A 24654-nucleotide genomic window follows, 5' to 3' on the forward strand; every position below is an offset into this window, starting at 1 on the left:
GACTGTTTGCACTTAGATCTTCCTGAAGCCTCCTCTGACCAGGAAGGATTCTATGACTATTAAGAAGGATTTGATGATCTACCTATTCAATATTAAAATCCTTTAGATAATTTTGACGCTTCTTTGTTTCAAAAATAGCCTGTTCCCTTCCTGTCACCTGGTCACTGCTTTGCGTAGAACAAGCACTGCATTGAGCATTAAGATATTTTCCCTTTATACAGCTTTTGCTTGTATACTTGGGTCAATAATAAAAGCAGTCATAAGTATACAAGATGAAGTACAAACACAAGATTACGTGTCTGTTACCACTGCGCAGTAAAAGTCTCTCATCTTGAAAATGCTAATGTTTGAATACTAATGGCAGACAAGCAACCTCCTGTGGCCCTTCTAGTTGCATGCATCAGTTTTGTCCAGGCTGTGTTTCAAATGTAAATGCTGGGAGATGTAATTATTGGTGGATGCAGATTTTAATGACTGAAATAGAGACATACAGAAGATCTAGCTAAAGCCTTGGCCCAGAAAGCACAATAATGATATATTAATCATAATCAAGCAAATAATTTGTTCAATGCATCTTATTTCTTTTTCCAGTATATGGAATACTTCTTTCCAATAAAGATATAAAAAACAGGATATAAAACTGTTCCTTACAGCTATTTCTCTGATGCTGCAAACAGACAAGCTGACAGTTTCTAGTCCAACATTTCCACAGAAATATCCTCTATGTCACACATTTCACCAGTTAAAAAGTATGGACTCTTTGGTACCATTTAGATAACTCTAGGTTTTTGGTGTGAAAGGAAGAGCTGAAGGGAGACCATCCCCTGCTGTGCTGAATATCATCCATTTCCACAGAGCTACCACCCTTAGTGGGGTAACAGTCTATATCTGTGTAAGCACGAATGTTCATGGAAGACTGCTACAAAACCTATGTTACAGTGGAAATTTTACAATTTAATTTGAAGAATTTGGTAGTCTACTCTCCTTTCTGTCCCATAAGAAAACATAAACTTTATATACTTTGTAAAAACAATGACAACAAAGAAAAGAAAAAACAGAAAAACGGACTCCATACTGAAGAACCTTGAATCTTGTCAGAAAAATTTGGGGCTTTTTTATGATGAAAGGAAAATGTATTGTCATGCTCTCACAGACCTCATTCATTATTTCTGCGGTGATTAGCTCTTGAACTAATATTGAAATAATATTGAACCTATTCAAAAGAGTCTGAGCAGGCACCTGAGTAAAGACAGACAGATCAGAGGAAGAGCAACCAGCAAAACATCCCTCTCAGGATCATTTTTGCACTACTCTTATTTTAGGTATCTTTTGCTAATCCTTTCTAATTTACTGATAAACATCAGAAAATATGTACTGTCAAACATATTTCTGCAATTCCATATGTGCCATTTTGATGAGGTCCTTGGAAGAGGAGACAATATGGTGTGTTACTGCAGTATCCAGATATGGGCTGGCAGCTCCTATTCACAGCCATTCAGCACCAGCCTGAATAGCTCTGTGCATCAGAACAGGACTCAAGGCAATCACACAATGCAGCAATTGTTGGTAGGAATTCTCATTTTAATTGCCCTCCTAGTGGCCTTGCACAATTCACTTCCCCTACACTTGTTTGAAACAGGAGTCCTCACACAATTATTGTGTGATAATAATGATTATGAAAATGATGATAATAATAATTAAAAGAATGATGATTATAATAATAATTTCATCTGGTCATTGCAAGGACTGAGTGTTCTCATACAGCTTGAACACATTACATATATCAAAGACAGAGGCTTTCCCAACAGACTGTTCTGTATTTAAAGTGTTGAAGTAGCATATGCCACCATAAGGTTTTAATACAGAAAAGCTGTAGTTAGCAGCAAGATGCTTGTGCTGTTGGTATCTGAAGTTAAATTGGATATTGCTTTCATATTCACACATGTATGGACATACTTCATTTCCTTCTGTTTTCTCAGGACAACTATAACTTTTCCCTTAAAATATCACATTATTTCCTTAAGCTTTAATGATTCAACAATTGTGTCCCCCTAAAATAAACAGAAGTGCCTTGAGTGTCTTACAGTGTCAAAATAGTACCTAAGTTTTAAGTATTCAATAATTATGCCCCCCTAAAACAACAGTTGGAAGAACTTTCACTTAGATACCAAGAAAGGCTGAGCATATCACTTTCATTAGACCCAAGATTCAATGATGAAAAAGTGTGTTAAAACAGTCAGATTATCTGACTGTGCATCTGAACCCTGAGAGCATCAGCACGGTGAAGGATTTTTCTCTCCTTTGAAAATGGGGAAAACTGCCTTGTGAATCATCAGTGATCATCAGAGAAATTAGATCAGAGCAACCAGCTTACTAGAAATTATTACACCCTTGTTAACTGCAAAGTAACTTCCTCTACTAAACAAGAGCTGTGACAAAACATACCTGGTTGTGGAGAGTTGCTCCTGTGTCCTTACACTGTTGGAGGGGTATCATCATACATTTAAAAAATATATTTCGATTACTTTTTTCATATGACTGCACACAGAGTTGAGAAATTTATCCTGAAATTTAAGGCCTCACAGAAATGCTTTTAAATATACAACAACAAAGACACATTGATTGCAAAAGAATTTTTAGAACAATTCTTGATACACAGATGATATGAGCAAGCTAAAGATACTGAATACAAAGACTTCAGCAACTAGTCACAACTAATTACTCCTGCTTGAGCATTCACGACAGTTGAACCTGGAGGACAGGGACTGTCTTCACAAGTGGATTCAGTATCTGGTGTGCCTCCTGCCAATGAAGTTGTATTACACAGAGAAAATGTGGTTTTGTAAATAGGGAAGGAAACATTAAACCCTTTTTTCTCCCTGGATTAATTATTTGTACTGTGCCACCTCACCAACAAATTTAACAAAAGCATTACAGACTTTACGAGGATTGTACTAGTAAGCTATACAAAAAGAGGAAGGAAAGATTACTGCTAATCTCAGCAACAAATGTCAGAACTACAATTATAAACCCCTTGAAATACAACTCAATAAAAACTGTATTAAGAATTTTGCATTTTAACTGTTTCTAATACCAGTTTTGGACCCTCTACCCAGAAATTTGCTCACAGTGTGTGCTGCAACCCCTAGATATAACTTACTTGGGATTTTAGATCACACCAAGATCTCCCAACGCATGAGTTATCTTTAGCCTAAACACAAGAAAATTAATTTGAATCATGTCAGTGACTAAATCCCTCTGGCTGCAACCACTGTCCATAAAGACAACAAGCAGGAAAGCATAGCCAAAGCCTGCATGATTCATAGTGGCCAGTGGAAATGATCCAACTGCAGTGCAGATTCAGCAACTCACATGACTGGTCATATTCTTTAACAGGCACGTTCATAGACAAGACATTCAACTCCTACCAAAGTCTGTAGGATGAAAGCAGCAACCACATTTGGGTGCTTTCCAGTATTAGTCTTAGGCGCTCTGAAAGTCTTTGAAAATTTATTTATCTCCAGTATAACTTTTAGTGAAAGTCGCTGTTTTCCAGCTTGATGTCAGATTAACAGAAAGAAAATAAGAGAGGTTTTATACATACATATGTGTATGTGTATGCACAATTTTATATATTTATAATTGGGAGTCACTCTGACAATATGGAAAATAACATCTAAGTAAAAAACTACAACTCCAAGACTATTCTCTCAGCCCTCCCTTTGTTCAAGGAGAGAGGGATTGGGAGTGGGTATACAGCCAGATAAGCATCAGCAGTCTGGGAGCTCAGCTCCTTAATTAGATCCTCATCAGTCCTGTGCAGCTGCAGCACAGGGAGCAGAGTGGCTCTGCAGACAGTGCACAGCTGCAGGGTGTCTCCCTGTCTGTGACTTTCAAGCCCCATCAGCTGAAGCTGCTGTTACTAAGCCAGATGTAAAATATGGCAAATGCCTGACTGATACAAGACCCACCCCTCTCCCACACCTATTGTGTCTGGTGGGCACAATACTCTCTCACAGAGCTGACACACTGGGCCAGCAACCTCCCTGTCAGATTAAGGGTTTGAAACACATATGCAAAATAGGCAATAATTTTTAGTATCTTAGTGAGAATTCTGCTTTCTAAGATTGCTTCTAGGAGGACAAGGAGGCCATTCCCCAAGGTGGAGTTTAGCTGTGGGAGAGGAAACCAGCACCACAAACACCATATTCCTCCAGAAAAATATGACCTGCTGTAACACTTTTTCACACACCGAACCCCAGGGTCAAGCCACCAACCTCTGGACCCTGAAGGGTGAGCATAACCCCAGGAAAAGGGATAAAAAACAAGAGGGGGGGGGGGGCGTGTATGGATGTAAAAAATAAATTAATTCTTGGCTTACTTTTATGTAGATGTCATTCTTCTTTGCCTGCAGTCAGGATTTTGAGCATGGCAGCACCAAAATGTGAGACATGCCACTCCAATACAGCCTTTATAGCACTATGCCAGGCTCCTAACACTTCCCAGGCTGAATTCCTCCTGCTTGAATGCTAGGCAGAGAGATGGTGGGAATGATCTAGTGGTGGTAACCTTTCCACTGGAAGACATAAAGCAGGATATCTTCCAGACTTAGGTTACAGGCAGAAGCAGGATTTGAAACACCCAGCTCTTGTTCGTATCTCTTTTTGGTGAGTATGAATACCCCTTTTTTACAAATACAAAATTTTATTTCCAGTTTTTATGTCTCTAGCCATCTCCACTGTTTCCTTTTGAAGGGAATATTGTCAGAAGTCAACATTCATCTCTCATTTTACAGTTTTCTCTCCACCCAAAAATATCCTGTGTAGGAAAGTCACTAGTTAGCTGCTGATTATAAGCTTTGCAGTTCCTGTCCATGTACAATTTCTTCTCTTAACTGCGTTCCTGTTCAGCACTGGACAGTTCTGGGCTTTTAAGAACTTCCTTTATTAATGTGGAAGCATATAATTTTCCTTCATACACTTAACTCTCTCGTAATCTTAAGATGAAGGCAGCATATTATTTTCTCCAAGCTAATGGTAAAGCAACTCCTTTATTCATATGATCATTACTAAAATTTACAAGGGCGTGATTTGTACAGGAAAAATAACCCTGTGTGTGTACAAAGACAATACAGAAAATTTGACAGAAAGGTATAAGAAAACATGAACAAGTCTAACTTTTCATCAAGATGCAACTATCTCCATGTCTTTCAAATAAAAATGAAAAATGTTAATAACATATTTAGAGTAAGATCCTATTAGATTCTTGGTAAATCACATCCATCTAGCTTAAGCCTTTCATCAGAGCCCTGTCCTGTCTACTAGCCAAAATACTGCACATATCATATCCATATTCTGACTGCTGTCCATCTCATCAATGCAAATCATTCTCAAATCCCAGTAACCCAGTTAAAATTACCCAGTAATAAGCTGGTAAACTTATCAAGAAAAAAAGGAAAACCAATGCAATGCATGAAATCTCTTGCTATAGAATTATGTGTACCAGAGGACAGATTATACTGCTAAGATTCAAAGCCATGCCAAAATTTAGGATCAAAAAAACAAGTCAAGACAAAATCCTATCAGCCATCTTCAGGGTAGTCAAAGGGAGTTCAGTACCTAAAACCCAGATCACCAGATATCAGTGGCATTATTTATGGAAAGCCAGATATAAAAGTTGGGATAGGGACAGCAAAAAGTGGAGATGAAATCCAGAAGTCTCCTGCTCTGATTCTTCATTGCTGGTTACCTAGTTCAAGACAGGGCTTATCAGATCCAGCTCCAGGCTACACTAGTTTATCTTGATCTAATTTTGTACACCACTTCTGTACAAGCCAGCAGCTTGGGGTGTACTGAGACATTATCCCTGTCTATTGCATAGACACCACAATGTTATCCTGCACTTGTAGGTACTCTGACCCAATTTAAAATCAGAACTGGGAGAGAATTCTGGTGCATAACAGAATTAACCTGGCTGAGAAAACAAGAAGAAACCAATAACCCATCTTAAATTTCAGATTTTTTTGGTCTAAACATCAAGCTAAGTTTGGCTGATAGATCAAATTCACAAAATGTAAGATGCTTTAATGCAGCCTGATGGTTTTACACACATTTTGTTTGAAGAGGGTCCAAGCCACCAGAGAATGTGGCCCTGTAGCACACTATAGCAGTGTAAGACGGAGAGAAAGCGTACGCAGGTAAATCCTTTGCTGTTTGTTTAAATTCAAGGAGATTTTCTTGGAATAAGCTTAATATCACACAAAGGGCAGAGACTTATTCCATTATAAAGCTACTTACTAATGAAGTTTATTTTACCCTTGTACCCTATTGACTTGTTAGTTCCCTGGTCAGATGTTCCATGGTGCAAACAGCTCTGCTCTCAAGCAAGCTTTGCCTTGGAGTCTCCAGAGCTACAGAAGTCAACAACATTCACTCATCACAGGGGCCAAGGACAGAGCTTGAAGTCCTTCACAGCCTGCAGGGTCTCCTTCTTTTGTACACAAAAAGCACCCAGCTCTGTTTCGATACCTGCCAGCAATCGCAGCCAGCTCATTTAAAGTAGTCTTTTAGGTTAATGCAACAAAATAGATCAACTTGACAGCGTGCTGCCAACAGATTGATTTTCTCTGCTACTCAAAATATAGGTCCCAAAACACAAAGCATTTGTAAATCAATTAATAAAATAATTGCTATGCAGGAACACTCTTAGAAGTAATAAGAGTACCAGACATGCAGACTGATCTTTCACATTACTAATAATTCACACAGTTGGTATTTAGAGGAAGGGGAAAACTCTCATGTCATCCTAACTTCCAATATCTTTCTGAAAGAAGGTCAAAGATTATTCTGCCTCGCATCCCTGGAGGCATTCAAGGCCAGGCTGGATGGAGCTCTGAGCAATAGAACTGGTCTGGTGAAAGGTGCCTTTGCCCATGTCAGTGGGTTTGGGAAGAGAAGATATTTATCTTTAAGATCCCTTCCGACTCAAATGATTCTATGATTCTAAAATAGAGAATTTTGGTCAATTAGGTTACATTTGTCACACAAACACATCAAGTCTTATCAGACTTTTTTCAAAACCTCTTTCAACTTTTTGAATTAAAACAGTTTTCCTGGAAGAATTTAAACACTGATTTTGGCCTGGATCCATTCATGTTCTTTGTTTTCTTCTACCAGCAAGAAAAAGGGCAATTTGGTAGGAAAGCATAACTGAGCCAGTCTGAGCTCCTCAACAGGGATTTGTGTTCTCCATCAGCTGTATGGAGAACACAAAATTAAACGAACATTTGCTTTCACTTTGGGTTGGTTTGTCTTTACTTAAAGTGCCCAAGTTTTCCCAAGAATTTTGAAAAAATACTTTTCCCCACAAAATAAAAGAGTGGGGTTTTGTCTATTTTATTTCCATCATCATGTAAGGAACAGTAGGAGAAAATGCACAGCTTTCTTGATTTTAGGCAACTTGAACTATAAACAAGGTTTTGCAGATTGCCAAGCACCTGCTCAGCTACAGCTGTGATACACCCAAACCAGGAGTCATTTTCTGTGTATAAGATGCTCAGCCCGGTGGAGAAGAGGGATGGGAAACAAATCCTTCAGTGGATACACTTCAGTATCCAGTGTCCTCAGCTGAGAGTATCCAATGGAGAAGAAATTTTGTCAGCCTGCCCCTACTAGAAACCCTAAAAAATGTCATGTAAAGGTAGTCCCTCCGCCATCCCCGCCCCATTTTGACACTTATCTGAGTGCCAGAGTTATTTGACAGAACAGAGGGACAAGCTAACCTTGGGGAGGTTGAATGAAAATTAAAGATAATAAAAGCAACAATAACAATAACTCCACACAAAAAAATTCAGACAAAAACATTATGGTTTTCAGATCTGATCATTCAACATCAAAAATGTCAAAATTGAGATTATCTACATTGTCTCCAGGAAGACTTCTGGGTCCCATAGTTATGTGTTTAAGTAAAATGATAAGAGTTTCTCCTCAGCATACCTGCTTTTTTTGGTGAACAGGATGACAAAATTGTTTTGAGGGCAGGAAATGTGCTACAGAAGTTTGGCTGGATGAAACTAAGCTGCAGGTGTATTTTCACGTAGATAATATTTTTTACCACAAGGTCTGTTGTGCAAAGTTTGTGTAGGAAAGGTTTTATTTATATTTAAAATAAGTAAAGTCAGACACAAGTGATCTATAAGCAGTCTAATTTAACTTCCAGATAAATTTCTCCTGAAACAATCTATTCAAGACCAGACACACCAAGCCCCCAACTCTGCAGTTGGTTGTAAGTTCCTATAAATGTTTCTAGAAAAAGGAATAGTAAAAAACAACTTGGATGGCAAAGCAGTATCATTTTCCTTGCCAGAACTTCTGCTCACTTGCTTTAAGTTTAAAAAAAAAATTATTTGGTCCTTCAATATCGCTGTACACCTGCGTGCAATGACACCAATCAAAGTTCTGAACCATATCTAGGTCAGTGTTATTCTAACAAGTGATGGGAAAACTTTTACTGGAATCTGAAGAATAAGATCTAATCAAAACATTAAAAAACAATCCAGTTTAAGAAATACTTAAACAGCAATGTGTACTTTGTAATCTGAAGGACTAATATTCTTTTTTCTAAAAGTAGGACATTCAGACAGAGTGGTGCACTATGCACACGAACAGCCAATGCTTTATCTGCAGAAACAGGAAAACACATTAGTAAAAGCAATATTTCAATTAAATAAAAGCACTGTTTGCATAAACTGTCCCTCTCACATTCTAAAGGCAATGAACAGAAACTTGACATAATTTCTGCAAGTTGTCCCCTACTTCCCAGGAGCTAAGTGTAACTTATGACTTGGCTGTTGAAGTAATTCAACCCCAGATCCTTTTGACCACAAAGTGCAAGTAATATAGTTAAAGGAAAAGCAAAAGGAAAGGGAAAAGCAGGATTAACAGGAACATCAAAAACACAGGGATATCCATTCATATTGCCTCTGCACATGTTGATTCTTTACAGAACACCATTGTTTCATTTCTGGTACTTCAGTCTTTCAATTTTTTAAAGAACAAAATATTTCGCTTGATATTAAATCAAACTTCTGATTATGTAGGTGGTTTTTAATTTTATATTCCCTTTAATTATAACAGCATGGAATTTCTTTTACCCTTCTCTTTGAGCACTCAGTAATGAAGAACTGCCTCCTATAATTAAAACAGGATTATTCTATGTTCTGACACACACTGGAACCTCTTATTACTGTCTGAAGCATGTCTTTAAAAACGTGTTTACGTAAACAGCAAAGTTTTCTAAGGACACAGTTTTAGTGATATTTTTCTATGAAGTTTTGCCTGTGTTTCATGAGAGGGGTAGAGGGTCAACAGTAGATTTTAGATGGGCTTGCAGCATTTCAAAGAACCACAGAATGGTTTGGGTTGGAAGGAACCTTAATGATCCTCTAGTTTCACCTGACTTGCTGTGAGCTGGGACACCTTCCACTAGACCAGACTGTTCAGAGCTCCATCCAATCTGGCCTTGAACACTTCCAGGAATGGGGTATCCACAGTTTCTCTGGGCAACCTGTTCCAGTGTCTTACCACCCTCACAGTACTTTATATCTCATCTAAACCCACCCTCTTACAGTCAGTAGACACTGTCCCTTTATTTTTTCTCAGTACGGCATTCTTTGTATTCCAAGCTTCCAAAAGTGTAACAGTGTTCAGTTCTGGCTTTATGAAAACCTCATACTTTACATAAGTTTTCTGTCATCTTTCTTCAAAGAAAGTGTCTTGGTTTGAAAGACAGGTGTCTGCTAAGGAAGGCAGGAGCCTCCCTTGGAATGGCAGATGTGACAGCCCTTCCCTCCGAGTTATTATAATTTTGAAATCAAGGGGCTTTTAGGCAGAGATGTGGGAAATAGGAATAACAGTTCTTTACTATTATATATATAACCAGTCAAACAAACAGCAATAACCGTGGCAGTAACAGCAAACAATCACAAACCCAGTCCCAGCCTTCTCGGCTGTCAGGCCCTTTCCCCTCGGGTGCAGTTCCGCTCGCAGCCGGCAGGGGCGCTGGCGGCTCCCGGTGAGCAGGGCAGGTGCGATGGTTCCCCCGCGGCTGCAGGGGGCGCTCCGGAGCGAGCTCGGGGAGCACGCGGCACCGGTGCCCTGGGATCCCGGGAAGGGATGGAACAAAGGCTTCACAAACCCCTGGGCAGCCGATCCTGGTGTCTGGCCGGACCGTCAGGAACAACAGGCTGGAACAGCGGGGATGAGCACAAATCCCGGGTGGCAGATGAGATATATCCAAACTGCGGAGCCGCGGTGGGAACCCCCTGGAGGTCGGGGCAGGCAGGGCGAGCAGGGCTACAACGCAGCAAAGGCTTGAAGAAACCGCGGGGGCAGGGCGGCCACGGCCCAGCTCCCTGCAGGGCAGGGAAGGCGGGCTTGGGATCCTGGGGTTTCTCTGGCAGAAGGAAAAGCAGCCGACGAAACAGCCTCCCTCTCCATCCAAAGGCCAGGGACCGACTGTCCGCACACCCAGGTGAAACAAGAGTAGCCAGAAACACCCCACCCCCATAGCCAGCTCTTTTGTTTTTCTTAAGTACCTAGCAACATGTATGGGGAAAATTCCTTTAACAGAAAAAAAACCAAACCAGGAGAGCTCCTAAAACTCCAACAGAAAGAAAAACAATAAACCAGTTTAAAAAAAAATTGCACATGGCTGTCTTAACCAGCAGGTCTTTACACCCATGGCATTCAAGACAAACTGAAAGGAAAAAGGAAGCAGAAATAAAAGCTGTTGACTGAGGAAATAAGCAGAGAGAATTTTGCCAAAATTGAGATGGTTTCATTCATGTTAAGGAGCTGAATGACTTGGGGCAGCTCTGTGAGATCTGGGAGTCTAATTTCTGAGCTTGTAACTGGTACGCAAACAGCATAAATGCACCTGTGGCAAGCCCTGACCTCTGCTAGGTGTGCAGGCTGCTGGCACACGTCACTTTGCGACTTTGGGGATGGATAGGCCATCTGCCTGGGTGTATTCTCCTCCTGTAGTGCCACAGCTGCCTTCCTAGGTTGATGCACTCAGCTCCTCTGAGACTGTAAAAGCTGGTTTTGTCATGGAGCTAGTATTATCTCTCTGAATGTAATTGTCATGGTTTATCCTCAGCTGGAAGCTAAATACTGTGCAGCCACTCATTTACTCTCCACCCCAGCCTTGATAGGATGGGGAGGAGAATTGAAAACAGGTAGAAACCATGGGTCAGGATAGGAGTGGTTTAGTGATTGAAATAAATGAGAAGAAGAAAAAGAAGAGGCGGAAGAAGAAGACGAAAGAAGGAGAAGAAGGAGGAGAAGGAGAGTAATGAAAAGGGGGACTACAAAGAGAGAGAGAGAGAGAGAGGGATAAAACCTAAGTCAGACAAGTGACCCCCAGTACGATCACTCAACATCTGAGCAAGGATTGTCCCCTCCTGGTCAACTTCCCCCAGTTTATACACTGAGCATGACATTCTCTGGTATGGAACATCCATCTGGCCAGTTGAGGTCAGCTGTCCCAACCATCCTCCCTCCTGGCTTCCTGTGCACCTGCTCACCAGCAGAGCATGGGAATCTGGAAAGTCCTTAACTTAGAGTAAGCCCTGCTTAACAACAATTAAACCATCGGTACATCCAGCACTGTACCAGCTTCTAGGAAGAAAGCTAACTGTATCCCAGCTAAACCAGGATGACAATATATCTAAAGCCTAGAGAAATCCTCAACTTTACACTGTAGGGAGGGATGAAAACTCACTGAAAGCTTAGGAAAATATTGATAAAAGGAGATTTTGTTAGAGTGTGACTAAAGGAACAGGTGAGAAGGGGACGCACCACACTGCTGTATGAGAACAGGCCCACAGCAGACATCCAGGCAGGAAACCAAAAGTGACTACAAGTCACTTACCCATGTTAGGAAGTGCTGAAAACATCACCCCAGAGCAGTGCAGGATGGTCCATGTACTGCCTTTCAGAGCAAACAGACATAATCAGCCTAAGGGGACAGTCCAGTCTGGAACAGGATCTAACCAGTATTGTCTCCACCAGCATAGTGAGTTGAAAACAACATACCCATGTTGAAATAACACCCACATCCAGCCCTCTCTTCTGCCCCAAAAGCCCAAGGCACTGGCTGCTAGTACAGCAAATGCACCAACTCACTGTCTTATTTGTTATTCTGGGGTAAGTAAATTTCTTCTGAATCTGACCATGATTTCCAGGTTGAACTTTAGAGGCCTTTAAGAGCAAGTGTAATAAAAACTATTCTGTTCTACAGAGATATGGGAACAAGCCCTTTGAAAGACATTTTCTGACCAAACTGGGAAGAAAAAAGGCTCAAAATATCTTGACAAGTTCAGTTTCCTCCAAAAATTAAAACCTTAGTAACCTTTTGTTAACATTAAACAGCCAGTCACGTCAGGATCAAGGGTGTACAGATGAAACTTTAGGACTGACTCCCTCAGTGTGTTTGAACACTTTTTTGGAGCAGGGAAGGAAGGCCTAATGATTTACTTTTCTAAGACTTTGATATAGAAGACTGGAGAGCTGCCTTTACAACCTGGTAAGTCAGAGACACAACAGGGACTTTAATGCAAGCTTTCAAAGCCCTTTCACAATTTTGAGATGAAAGATCATTTCCATCTTCTATTCCAGATTCATTTTAGAGGAACGAGTGGGGGTTTTTGCTGTTGTTGTGAGGACAGAGGATCTGAGAGGGGAAAACCAGAACTTTATTTATCAGTTGCCTTGTTGTCCCGCATAGCTCACAGACTTTTAAAACAAGCTATCTTCTGCTTTCTGGCCCTTATTTGTAACTGTACTGAGAACATGGACTATGCTTCTGTGTTAAGATGATCACAGTGCAATTCAGGGAAGCTCAGTTCACTACCAGATTGCAATGATTTTCTTTTTAAGCCACAAAATTGAAGTCAGACACTCATCAGGAGATCTGAATGCAACTGGCTTTTCAGCCACTGTCCCACATCTCCGTTTTTCAGCAGCAATAAAATAGCTACAAAAGAAAGGCACTATAATGATGCAAATGATGGCCAAGATAGAAGAGCTTCAGGCAATGCACAACACCACAATATCCATTAGGATAATATACAGCAGTCACAAGGTAAGGCAGAAGTACTTCTGACAGTGAACAAAGTCTGACCTACTTGAAGTTAAACGCAAGCATTTCTTACCCTCAAAAATAAAAAAAAAAAAAAAAATCCAATAAGATGAAAGATGGAAGAGTTCCCACAGCAGGCCTAGGAGAGAGGACTTGTTGGGTATTTTCAATGTTATGTCAGAGTCTTGGGAAGCAGGGAAGACTGGGAAAGGGTAAAGTTTGGAGGCACAGACTGAGGTACCCAGCACATAAAACACTTTTCAGAGACAGCTGAAAGACTCACAAAATTTAACACCCATGCAGAAGCAGCTCTTTCTTATTTCATTCCCGGTTCTCATCAGTGAGGTGAGTCCAGACCTCCTAAAGATGCTCAGCTCAGCCATCTCTGCAGCAGGGAATGAGGGCTTGCCTATCCAGAAAAGCCATTGTTACAGGGGAAGACAGGACGCCTCAGGTATGAAAGGGAAGTGCTTTAAGCAATCAGTGCCGAGCCGCCGTGCCCATGCTACCTCACCACTTTGAAACACTAATGGCCCCTTTGTTCGATTTCATTGAAGGAAGTCAACTTATCTAAGGTTATTGACAAGAACTAGTGCAGACCATTGCCATGCAGTCACATCCTTTCATAGCAACCAGACAATGACTTGCAGAAGGAAATCCTGTAGTCATGCATGGCCTAGCGTGGCAAAGTTTCTGCTTTCCAACTGTCATCAAGGACATGGAAAAAGAGTGCCCAAAACCACTTTTTCTCAGTTTTCTGGAAGCTGAAGCACCACCTGATTTCTCGAAGAGATAGCCCAGCTGCTGTCCCATGCTCTGACAGCATAAGGATTTTCATTTACAGTAAAAGAAAACAAGGATGAATTTTGAACCTTCATTAGGATTACCCTTATATCATTATTTTCTTTCTGCTTACCCTGTTCTGGCATACCTACATGAGACTATCAGGATGTTTGGGCTTTTTAGGTTGGGGTTGGTTTTACTAAAGTTTTGCAGTCTTTTCAGAGGAGTTTTTGAAGTTGTCTGGACTGAAAATACCCTCAGGCTATAAGAATATCACTATTCTGAAATTCACTCTGGCTAAAAGGGCCTGAGCAGAAAACTATGCTTAACTGCCAACCCCTGATGCAATTGAGACCAAAATAGATTGCAAGTATTTTGGCAGAAGATTGCTGACCCTTGTTCTTAAACCTGAAAAGCTAAACATTACATACCACAGAAAAACACCCTGAACACTCTTGAAAAAGGAGAATTCTCCCAGCATGTTTTTAATGCTTAATAGTAGGTCCACAAGCTACTTAAGGGTGATACCTCAGACAAAAGAATGCTTTCAGCAAGAAACAGCATGGCAGAAATAGATGAAAAATGAAACTGAACAAACCAAGAATGCAGGGAAGAGTTACCCACTGAAATGAACAAATTAGATTTCTTCTCCTGTCAAAAAATCTTTATAGTTTGTTACTGCTCTGGAAAGTTACCAGCGTTTTAGCTTTGCAAAAGATAAACTTGTTCTATGCTCATTTGTTTTCCAGTTTCAAACTTAAAGACAACTGAGAAGTTTATTTTCAATACCATAGTGATTGCTTTACTTGTGGAGTCAAATTAATGTTTGATCAACTTTCTGAAGAAAGAATAAACTGAAAAATGCAGGAGGGTGTTAATTCATGATGCTCTAAGAAAACATTTTTGACTTCACAGCAAAGAAAACTTAGAGGTTTCAAGCAACTGAGCTATCAGTGCTAGAAGTGAGATCAAGTCATGTTAGTACCAGTATTATGTTTGTTTTTCAGAAACAAGAATACCCTGAGAGCTTCTTAGTTAAACACTTGTACTCTGGTGCTTGGCTCCCACCACCTGGATCACTCACACTTGTGGGTTTTCCTTGGCCATGACACACTTCTTTAGCACAATCCCTTCAGGAAAGGTTTTAACAGTGCAGAAAAACAGTTCACACACAATGTTAAATATTTCACTGAGTTCTGGACATCTCAGAATGCAATTGCATACTCTGAGAAGAATATTTTGACTTTTTGGAATGTCTGCTTGGTGAAGAATTCAGTACCACAGAAGTGGAACTCAAGAACCAGCACACAGAGCAAGGCCAGCAAAACAAAGCACTTCATATGAGGTCAAATAAAAGGTGTTATTCCACCAAAAATAGAAAATTCTGGGAAAAAGGATGAGGGTTGACGATAGAGAGCAAGCAATCAAGTTTTCCCCACTGCCCTTTTCAATACCATGAGAGCCTGATTGGCAGACTGCATAGTTCTCAGGCTGGAAAAGCTGGAGAATGTTCGAAAAGAAAAACACGTAATGTCAGCATGGCATCAAGTGAAAACCACAAGGCAGCTGCTCTGTGGCAGCATCCTAGCTGTAAACAGGCTTGGAAAACAGAGCAAAGCAAATGCCTGCCCTTTACACCGTTAGGATTGCAGGCTAAATGTGCATGTTCTTTGCAAAGCCATGGGAAATGTCTCTGCAATTTTTACTCCCCACACAGCTAATCTACCTGGCACCCCGCAAGCCCCAAAAGTTGCAGTAACATTAACTTGGTGCCTTTGCTCTGAGCCAGTAGAGCAGAAAGCGTTAGAGTAGGTGAACATTAGATGATAAAATAAAGGGAAGACTTAAAACAATAAGGCTGTGCCACTCTTCTCCTGAGGATTTTGCAGCAGGCTCCAGTTTATTGCAAACTCAATAGAAAGTAAGCTGAAAAGTCACACATGGCTCTTCTGCTTGAAATGGCTGCCCAGAGCAAAGCCTGGGCCAAAGAAAATTGCAGCCAAAACGTTAAGCCTTGATAAAACAATCCCATTTTAAATAGCAATATTTATTGTGTATTTAAAAGCATTACAAATGCATGAAACATGTAGTACAGCATTTCAACACAGATGACTTTGTATTATATTCATCTACCTTAAGTATTCAGATGTGACAAAAATGTATTGTGAATAACTAAATTTTAGGCATAGCTTTCAAGAAGTTTTATGAATCTATAAAGTACCTAAGAAATTTTAAATTATATTTCCCTTACTGCTCTGAAACAGCAACAGTTTAAAAAGTTGCAGCCTTTTCCTACATCACACCTTAGAGTTTGTAAAAGATTCTTGCATTCTTCCACTGGTTCAGATTCATGATTCAGAGGCCAAACAGCTGAGGGCACCTTTAAAAAACTGTTTAGGACATAGAAGTCATTAACAAGAAGAAGAAAAGGTGGAAAGTATTGCAAATAGCCTCTGAATTCCCTGTTACCCTCTTCTGATTTAGTCTTTTCACAGAGGGAAAAAGAAAGGGTCATCAGCTACAAGAGAAAATCACTGATCGAAGCTAGATGCAAGTTCACTGTGCCATTTCTCTTGAGCCTGCTAGAGTTTGTTCCCTCATGACACTGAAATCAGAAGCCATTTACTCATGGATAATAAAGTAGTAGATGGAGGGGTTTGGGATTTGGGGGTTTTTTTGGGGGGGAGGGCAGGTCCTTTCCAAGTTTTCTGAAAAATTATACAACCTAAAAACTCAGCAAATGTAAAACTCAGTAATGTAAAACTAAATAGTTGAATTTTAAGGAATTTATTCCAGGCCCAAAATACTATCAAAACTTCTAGTATTTTCATGAAAAGAACTCGGAAGAAGTACAAGAGAAATTGCCTACTCCTCATACAAGATAAGCTCAGGGCATCTGCAATAAGGACCCCAAATACATTCCATATAGCAGCTTCCAATTAATGCAAGGAAATTAAGATACGAAGGAGAAGTCATAAATCCACTTTCCAGTTACATTTCTCACAAAATTAGTTTTTCAAGCAAAAAGGAGGTTCAGTGTAGTGAAACTGTCATACAGCATCACCTTTATGGGATCTCCTGGATGAAACAAGTACAGAGAGGAACTGAATATTCGTCATTCTACCTCTTGCTTTAAAAGTCCCATTTTCTCTGTTCTTTTGGATGCCTTGGGGCTAGATACCCAAGCTTTTAGATATCCAGGATGTCCTTCACATACGGAAGCTCTAGCTCTCATGTAAGAACACCCAAACAAAGGAGGTCCCAGAGTTCAGCACTGGAGTTGAACACTGTGAATATGTGGTGGGGTGGGAAGCACAATCCAAGCACACACAACAGGCACAACCTACAGCAAAGTCTCATAGCTGCAAGACAAAGGAAATGGTCAAACCTACATATTTTCTCAACTCTTTTGTCTTATATGAGTGTAGCTTGCAATAGTCAGGATGAAATTCAATAACCTCCTTACACATTTCATCCCACTGTAAAATGATCCTGCTGGCATGAGTAAGAAAGAGACTTGTGAGGAAATTTTATGTGCTTTCTAGATACCAAGGAAACACAGGCATATAAGATTTTTCCAAGCTTAGGAAGCAGAAGAGAGTGAATGCACAACTTGGGTGCTAAAACATCTCCAGTGAGCACCAAGCAAGGTTTTCTTGAAATACAAAATTGGCTGATTCACAGCCAGCATAATGCAAAAATTCAGAACACTTTCACCTAGTGCTAGAAGATAAAGCTGTCACTCCCATGAGGAAAAGGTACTATCAGTATAGAAAATCCAGCATCCAGCCTTGATGAAGAGGAAAATAAAAATATATATTTCTATACTTACCTCATGGCCTCTGTTCTGCACCAGCAGACCTCAGTCTGTGCCTCCAACTTGCAGAATAGATTTCATCAATCTCTTTGGTAAAAAAAAAGCTGATGTGAAGAAATCATCTCACATGACTGATGGCACTTACTCCAATGGTGATGCAGTTTTCCAGCAGGCTTTTTTGCAGGCCAGTCCCTACAAAATGTACATCTGGTTATATTTGTTCATCTCCAGGCTCATGCTCTTCAGTTTTTTTCACCTTTGTTCTCCTGTTTGAGTTCCAACAAGATGCTATTTGCAAGCCTTGATTTCAATGGGTTGGTGTCACCACTTTTGTTAAGATATTTGCTGAGATCACATAATCTCTTCCTACTTGAGCAGGCTATTTACTCATAGTTTTAAACATATTTCTTTCTCCTTCCTGTTACCTCATTTTGTTCAGGGACCGAAGTACTGTGATTCAGTAATCTCAAACTCAAGCTTACATTTCCCTCAATGATTCTTCCTAACAATATAATTCAGAATCTTTATGTTTGGTTTTCTTTGTTCCCTCACATAAAGATAAGTTTATTGGCATTATCATCTAATAATTTAGTTAAACTGAAGTTTATAACTTTCAATAAGGGCTTCAAAAGTTTCTGTTTCTATAAGAATTTCTAGTTCCTGAATTCTACCAGAATAAAAGCACTTGCACTTTATGACAAGACTGTATCTCTTGAACTTATCTTCATTTGCATCATAAGTAGCCTAAAAATTACTTATTAGTACACAAGGTAGATCCCAGCTGTTGTACAGCAAAGCCAGACTCGATCACTCCGGTGTTTCCAGCTGCCAATCACCTTTAGATCTGATCTATACCTTCCCACTCTTCCCCACCCTTGAATGTCTATCCAGCAGTTAAAACCCATTTCAAACTCTGTGGTAGCAGTTTTTTTGAGAAATCTTCCTAAGAATTGTTGACATGCTGTCAAAATAAAATGTTTGCAAGACAGCTTTCCAGATAGGCAGCTGAGATGACAGCCAGGCATCAGGCATAACCACCTTGATGGAGGGGAGAAACAAGCCCTAATGAGAATGGCTGCATGGCTTCAGAGCTGGGTAGCTCTCCCATCACTTAATTTTGATGAACTAACCCTTCAGCAGCACAGCAAAATTAATTGTATTTCTAATTCCTCTTGGAATGCTAATAAAAAAAAATTTATAAACACCACTGAAATATTAACTACTGTCAAATTTCCTCACCAGCCATTCATTCATATGCAAGAGATGCTTACAAGCGTAACTCCCTGTGGTCATTGGGCTTGCTGAACTCTGAATGCTTTAGTTGGTATGAAAAACATTTAGAAGCTTTTTCTGCTTAATAATGAAATAAAGGTCTGAAAAGCCATTGAGTTTGACTTCCTTTAACTTAGAACCCCACAATGTAATTTAGAATTACATTTTAAATTCCACTTCTTTGTCTATGAAAGTATTATCTTTGCAATCTATCATGAAAGTTAATGGTTCAGAACATACAGAGGTGTTACTGGAATATTCAAATATTATATTGCCATTATATTAATTCTTCTCATTTCAATCTTAAATTTATTAAAGACAAACATATTTCATATGAAATAGCACCTTCTCTTTTCTAAATTAGAGCACCCCTTCCCATATTGCCATGAAATATTTCAAGGATGAAAATGGTCCTCTCAAAAGCCTGAAGCACTCACCTTGGAAATGGCAGATTTGTGTTCACATACCTGTTGCACAGTGGGGTATTGTTGCAGAAGAGACTGAAAGGCTCATTGCAGAGTATTCAGGAGTTCTGTGGCTGGCACATTTCAAAAGGAGGCAGATCTGAAATCAGTTCCTTGCTCAAAGTCAAGCAGAATGGAGAAAGATTTTCCTTCTGTCCAAGAAGTGCCAAATCCACTGGTTTGGGGATCTAAAGGACATGTGCATACAGTCTTGCAGTCCCAGAAAGTACATTCCAGGACCACTTTTTGTAAGTGGAGAAGAACATTTGCTTTTACATGAGATTGGGCTGCATAAGCAAGGCAGACCTGGTTTAACAATCACAGTGGCTGCCCCTCAGCTGGGGACTGCAATCATAGCACAAATGCAACAGCAGCATCTAATTGTTGGCCACGAGGCCCCTGGTATTACAGCTACATCTCTTAGATCCCTGTTGTTGAGCAATGTTCACTTATGTTCACTTATGAGGTGAAGGTATGGGGAGGAAAAATGCAACAGTGCTGTAAAGGCAAGGACAAAACTTCTCACTTCTCTGCAGGGAAGCTCTGCATTGTTCCACAAGTAATTTCTGCAGATAATAAAACAACATAACAAGTAGGGTCCAAGCCTGAGAAACCAGCAATCTGAACTGGTTATGGGGGAGCTGCCACACAAGTTGTGCTCCTGTTGCCTGAACAAGATCCTGAGAATGTCCCCATGATTAAAGCATTAGCCAGGGCTGTGAGAAATAGTTTTACATACCTGATCTAAAAGAAGGCCTTTAACAGAGATACCCACATCCCAAGCAAGCTCTGCGTTAGCAGCTCCATCATTTTCCTAGGAAGGGGAAGGGCTCATTCCTGTGAAGAATGAGAACAGATTTCATTTCTAGAAAGTAAAGAAGCTTTTTCACACAATAGTAAAAGCAGCTAGTGAAGTGGAATGGTATGTATGTATATGTAGGTGTGCATGGTGTGGAGTCATTCTGACAGTACACAGTTAGATCGTATCTAATTCTTTATTAAGAATACTGGAAACAGCCTAAAACAGGTGTTAAAAATGAACGCTAATGTAAATATATTAAGACAATGATAGGTGCAATGATAAACTTATCTATCTTATTAGATTTAAGGACACTTTAGAATAATCTTAAAATCAGCCTGGAATCCTGTTTAACTCAGAATTAATAGTTTATCCATAAATTTCTTATCTGTGAAATCACTGAATATAGTTTTAATGCATATAAGTAGCTTTAGAGCCTAAATACCACTGATTTCCAAAGAAACTTCACATTTCTTTTTAGGACCTAGAGAGTAAGTCCTGTGAGAAGCAGCTGAGGGAACTGGGGTTATTTATCCTGGAGAAGAGAAGGCCTAGGGGAGACCTTGTCAATCTCTACCACTATCTGAAGGGAGGTTGTAGCAAGCTGAGGGTCAGCCTCTTCTCCCAGGAAACCAGCAACAGGATGAGAGAACACAGCTTCAAGTTGCACCAGGGGAGGGTCAGGTTGGAAATCAGGAAGAATTTACTCACAGAAGGGGTTGTTAAGGATTGGAATGGACTGCCCGGGGAGGTGGTGGAGTCACCATCGCCGGAAGTGTTCAAGAAATACTTGGAGGTGACACTTAGTGCCATGGTTTAGTTGACAAGGTGGTATTTGGTCAAAGGTTGGACTTGATGATCTTGGAGGTCCTTTCCAACCCTAATGATTCTATCATTCTAATACCTAAGCCACTAGAGGAGTAAATTTATATCCAAAAATCACTTAGGCTTTTTTTGAAAACAAAACCTATTCATCATAATTCACACATTTGTGATTAAATGATTACGCGCTTTTCTAATCCCAAAGCTGTTGCAATATGCCAGAAAAATACAGTGATGCTTCTGTACAATACATAGGCATTGTAGCTTGTTCTGCTAACAAAGTAATGTTTATTTTGACAGAAGCTGCTGGGAACCTTGTGAATACCCTAATCTTACTGCCTACCCATTCCTCTGCTAAAGATCTTTAAAAGTCTGACAAAACACGCAGCTCCAAGAACACTGAGATTTTTTAAAGATCAGCAAAGTCCTTTTCCTGCAGTTTATCCTTGTGTTTATCTACCTCTCCTCCTCCATGAGAGGAGGCCTGAGGGATGTGGTTTGTGGGTTATGGGTGCATGTCAGTTGAAGACTTCTCCATGTCACAACTATTGGAGAGTGGGTGTTAAAGAGGTGACCACCACACTCTCCTGTGGAGGGCTGACCTCTGCTTCTCTGCCCTGGGGTCTCTGGGGCTGCAGCACCAGGCTGAGTGCCCAGCCCACACCAGCACCCTGGCAGCTTGCAGAAACATGAGGTGTGCATGGGCACAGCACACCCAGCTGTGCTGTGCTGATGGGCAGGACATGCAGCTTGCTCAAACAGCAGTGGCTCATGAGGGATTAAGGCACATCTCAAGCCCCCTCACAATGCTCCTCTTCAGGCTTGATGCCAAGGAGGCAAAATATCATCAAGGTTAATCAAGACTGTGGCATGTGTGTACATAACCTCCTGAGAAGGAGGAGGGTATACCATGGCCTTAATAAAGGTCTCCAAATTGTCTGCTAACATTCTGCAATTGCATTATACCCCTTTCCCCATCAGCACCACCCCATTTACTCTTCTCTCCAAGCTAGTTCTTAATCATGAATAAAATGCTACAAGAAGCCCTCATTTTTCTAAAACATCCTATGCTTCCTTCCCACATGAGCTGCTTTGGCTTCAGCCACAGCAGCTGTGGTTTGCGCTATTCAGCTTTTCAGGATGGTTTTGCTCAGCAAAACCTACTCTGAAAAAGAAAGCAAGAGATATCTTCCTCATTTAACAAATACATGTTCATGGTAAAAGGCAAGCTGTCCCCCTGTCACCAAGAAAAGCCATGTGCTCTCAGCAACTCTCTAATATTATAGATTTTAATCTGGGCCTAACTGGAACTGAAATGTTTTGCTTTGTGCATTACACCTCACCCCATATCTTTTCACAGTGAATGGGTTTGAAATGTCTATTCATGACCCTGAGACTCTGGTACATGGCCACAGGGCATGAGGAGAGTCCAGGCCCCCATGCTGCCCAGCACTGAGGGGTTCAGTTCCTTTACAATACCCCAAGGAAAGCTGCTAGCCCACAGTCACGCACCACAAAGTTTTCAGATGACCTCCCCTTTTTACTGCCTACAGCAGAGCAATTAGGCAGAACCCAGAGGAGGGGGAAAAGGCATTTCACATGGCTCATATTGCAGCCCCATGAAACACAAGGGGTGTCAGCAACAAGAGACTGTGGATCTCCACTCACAAATTTTGGTGCAGAATTGTAGCAGTTTGGGCAATCCTTTTGACTTTATGTAACTTTAAGTTATTGCATAAACACATGTGGGGGGTGTTCAGCCGCAGTGGACATTCACAGGAACTGGAGGGTCTCAGCCACTAGGAAAAATGAATAAAAATGCAGAAAAATTGGCAAACCAGAGGCTCAGTTTTTCCTGTCTAATTGCATCACAGAAATGTTAATTACAATAATTTGATGTTGTCCAGATTGTAGCACTCCATCATGTTAATGAATTTTAGCATGGTGACAAATGATTCTTGTTTCTAAGTCTGCTGTACAGTATTCTCCTTTCAGTGACATGATTTTAAATCATCAAAATTTCAGTAAATTTCAGAAAGGATTTTGCATGTAAAGTATACGAGTATTTTGCAAAAGCGTTCCCAGTGTTTCAGCTCTCCATTTAAAAACACACGCAGTTAATTTCTGTTAACTGGTCCTGCCATTCACAGTCACATCCAAAACATGCAAATCACATCAGTCTTTATACATCCATGCATCATCCATAGCATCAGACTGTGCAGAACAGTCTGTTGAAGAGTCAGAGAGGCACTCAGATTTGAAAGCGTCATTTCTGTGTTTTCAGACAATGAAAATGTGCTGATGAATGAGCAACCTCACAGCTGCAGAAACAAATGGTATTCTTCCTCCTGACTGCCTCCACCAGCATCCTCACAGATGACTTTCACACCCTTTTTCCTCAATTACTGCATGTACAGCCATGTTCTGCTGTTAACAGAGGCTTACACTGCAGAACTTCTAATTACAGACTTGGGCCCTGTCTGGATGATAATCTGTCAAATTAATAAATTATAACTCAGTTGTTTATGGCACCACCTGTCTGTGGCTTTCAGTGTGGCTTTTTTTTATTATTTTGATCCAGAGCATAAGGGTGTTAATGACAGACACAAAAAATAATATTAGTTCAAAAAAAGACTTATGGGGTTGCACAGCTGGGGGCTAATATAAAAACATGCATCTTCCTGTAGGTATGGGTCAAGCACTTGTTCTTTTATATTCATAAACCTAGTGTCTGCTTCAAGTATAAAAGGAGGCAAATGACTAAACGACTTGTGGGATGGAGATCCAAGCCCTTAATTACAAACAACTTGATTAAAGTCCATCAGGTGCTGAGCACTTCTTGCAAAGGGAGTGACAAAGAGACAGAAGACATCCAGCCCTTTGCAGTACTCAACTCTGATGGACAGTTTCTGCTAATCTGGAGTAATCTTTGAGAGTGAATGATCCTGTACCATCATAGGCTGAGTTCATCCTTTTGAGAAAAAAAGTAATGCTTTTCAAATATTAATCTACATTGAATTGCAATTTTTGTCCTTTTTTTTTGTTGTTGTTATTGTAATATATACTTATGCAAGTTAGAATAATCCTCTCCCTCCTGAGTGTGGGAAAGATTAGATTTTTAATTTCATTTGCTGCAGATGAAAAATTTAGTAAGTGCTGTTTATGAAACTAAGTTTTAAAATAATTACCTTGACAGAAATAATTACACCATCACCTCTGCCTTATATTAGCAAATAAGGTAAAAGAAGAAGAAAAAATCTGTGTGATATAATATGCATAGGATTGATGAATGGAGAAGTCAGTCCTAAAATTGATGAGGTAGGAGTTAACAGTCATTGAATAGAACAAATAACCCTCCCTGGTTTTAATGTGACCATGGTCAACTTATGCACCAAAACTCTAAGGACACTTGGACTCCAGCAGTGAGAAGCAGCCATCCGTGCTGAAAGGCTGAATGCCTGCCTAAGCAGCCAAGACCTGACCCCAAGATAAAGCTTTTAAATTCTCTGGTCCTCTCTCAGGCTTTATATCCATCACCTGGAGCAGCAATACTTAGG

At 40.3% G+C, this 24654-nt stretch overlaps 1 protein-coding gene across 1 annotated transcript in view; it reads right to left on the reverse strand.

Moving 5' to 3' along the window:
• OPRK1 (opioid receptor kappa 1) overlaps positions 1–20292 on the reverse strand; it is a 75206-nt gene extending 54914 nt beyond the window's left edge. The window contains exons 1-3 of the mRNA XM_010401177.4: positions 20216–20292; positions 19480–19664; positions 17756–17932 (exon numbers count right to left, since the gene is read on the reverse strand). The gene's annotated coding sequence lies outside the window, so the exon portion shown is untranslated. The remainder of the gene's footprint in view (positions 1–17755; positions 17933–19479; positions 19665–20215) is intronic.
• Between the last annotated feature and the right edge of the window lie 4362 nt (positions 20293–24654).

The sequence above is a fragment of the Corvus cornix genome, chromosome 2 (genome assembly GCF_000738735.6).
Source record: "Corvus cornix cornix isolate S_Up_H32 chromosome 2, ASM73873v5, whole genome shotgun sequence".
NCBI classification, from domain to species: Eukaryota; Metazoa; Chordata; class Aves; order Passeriformes; family Corvidae; genus Corvus; species Corvus cornix.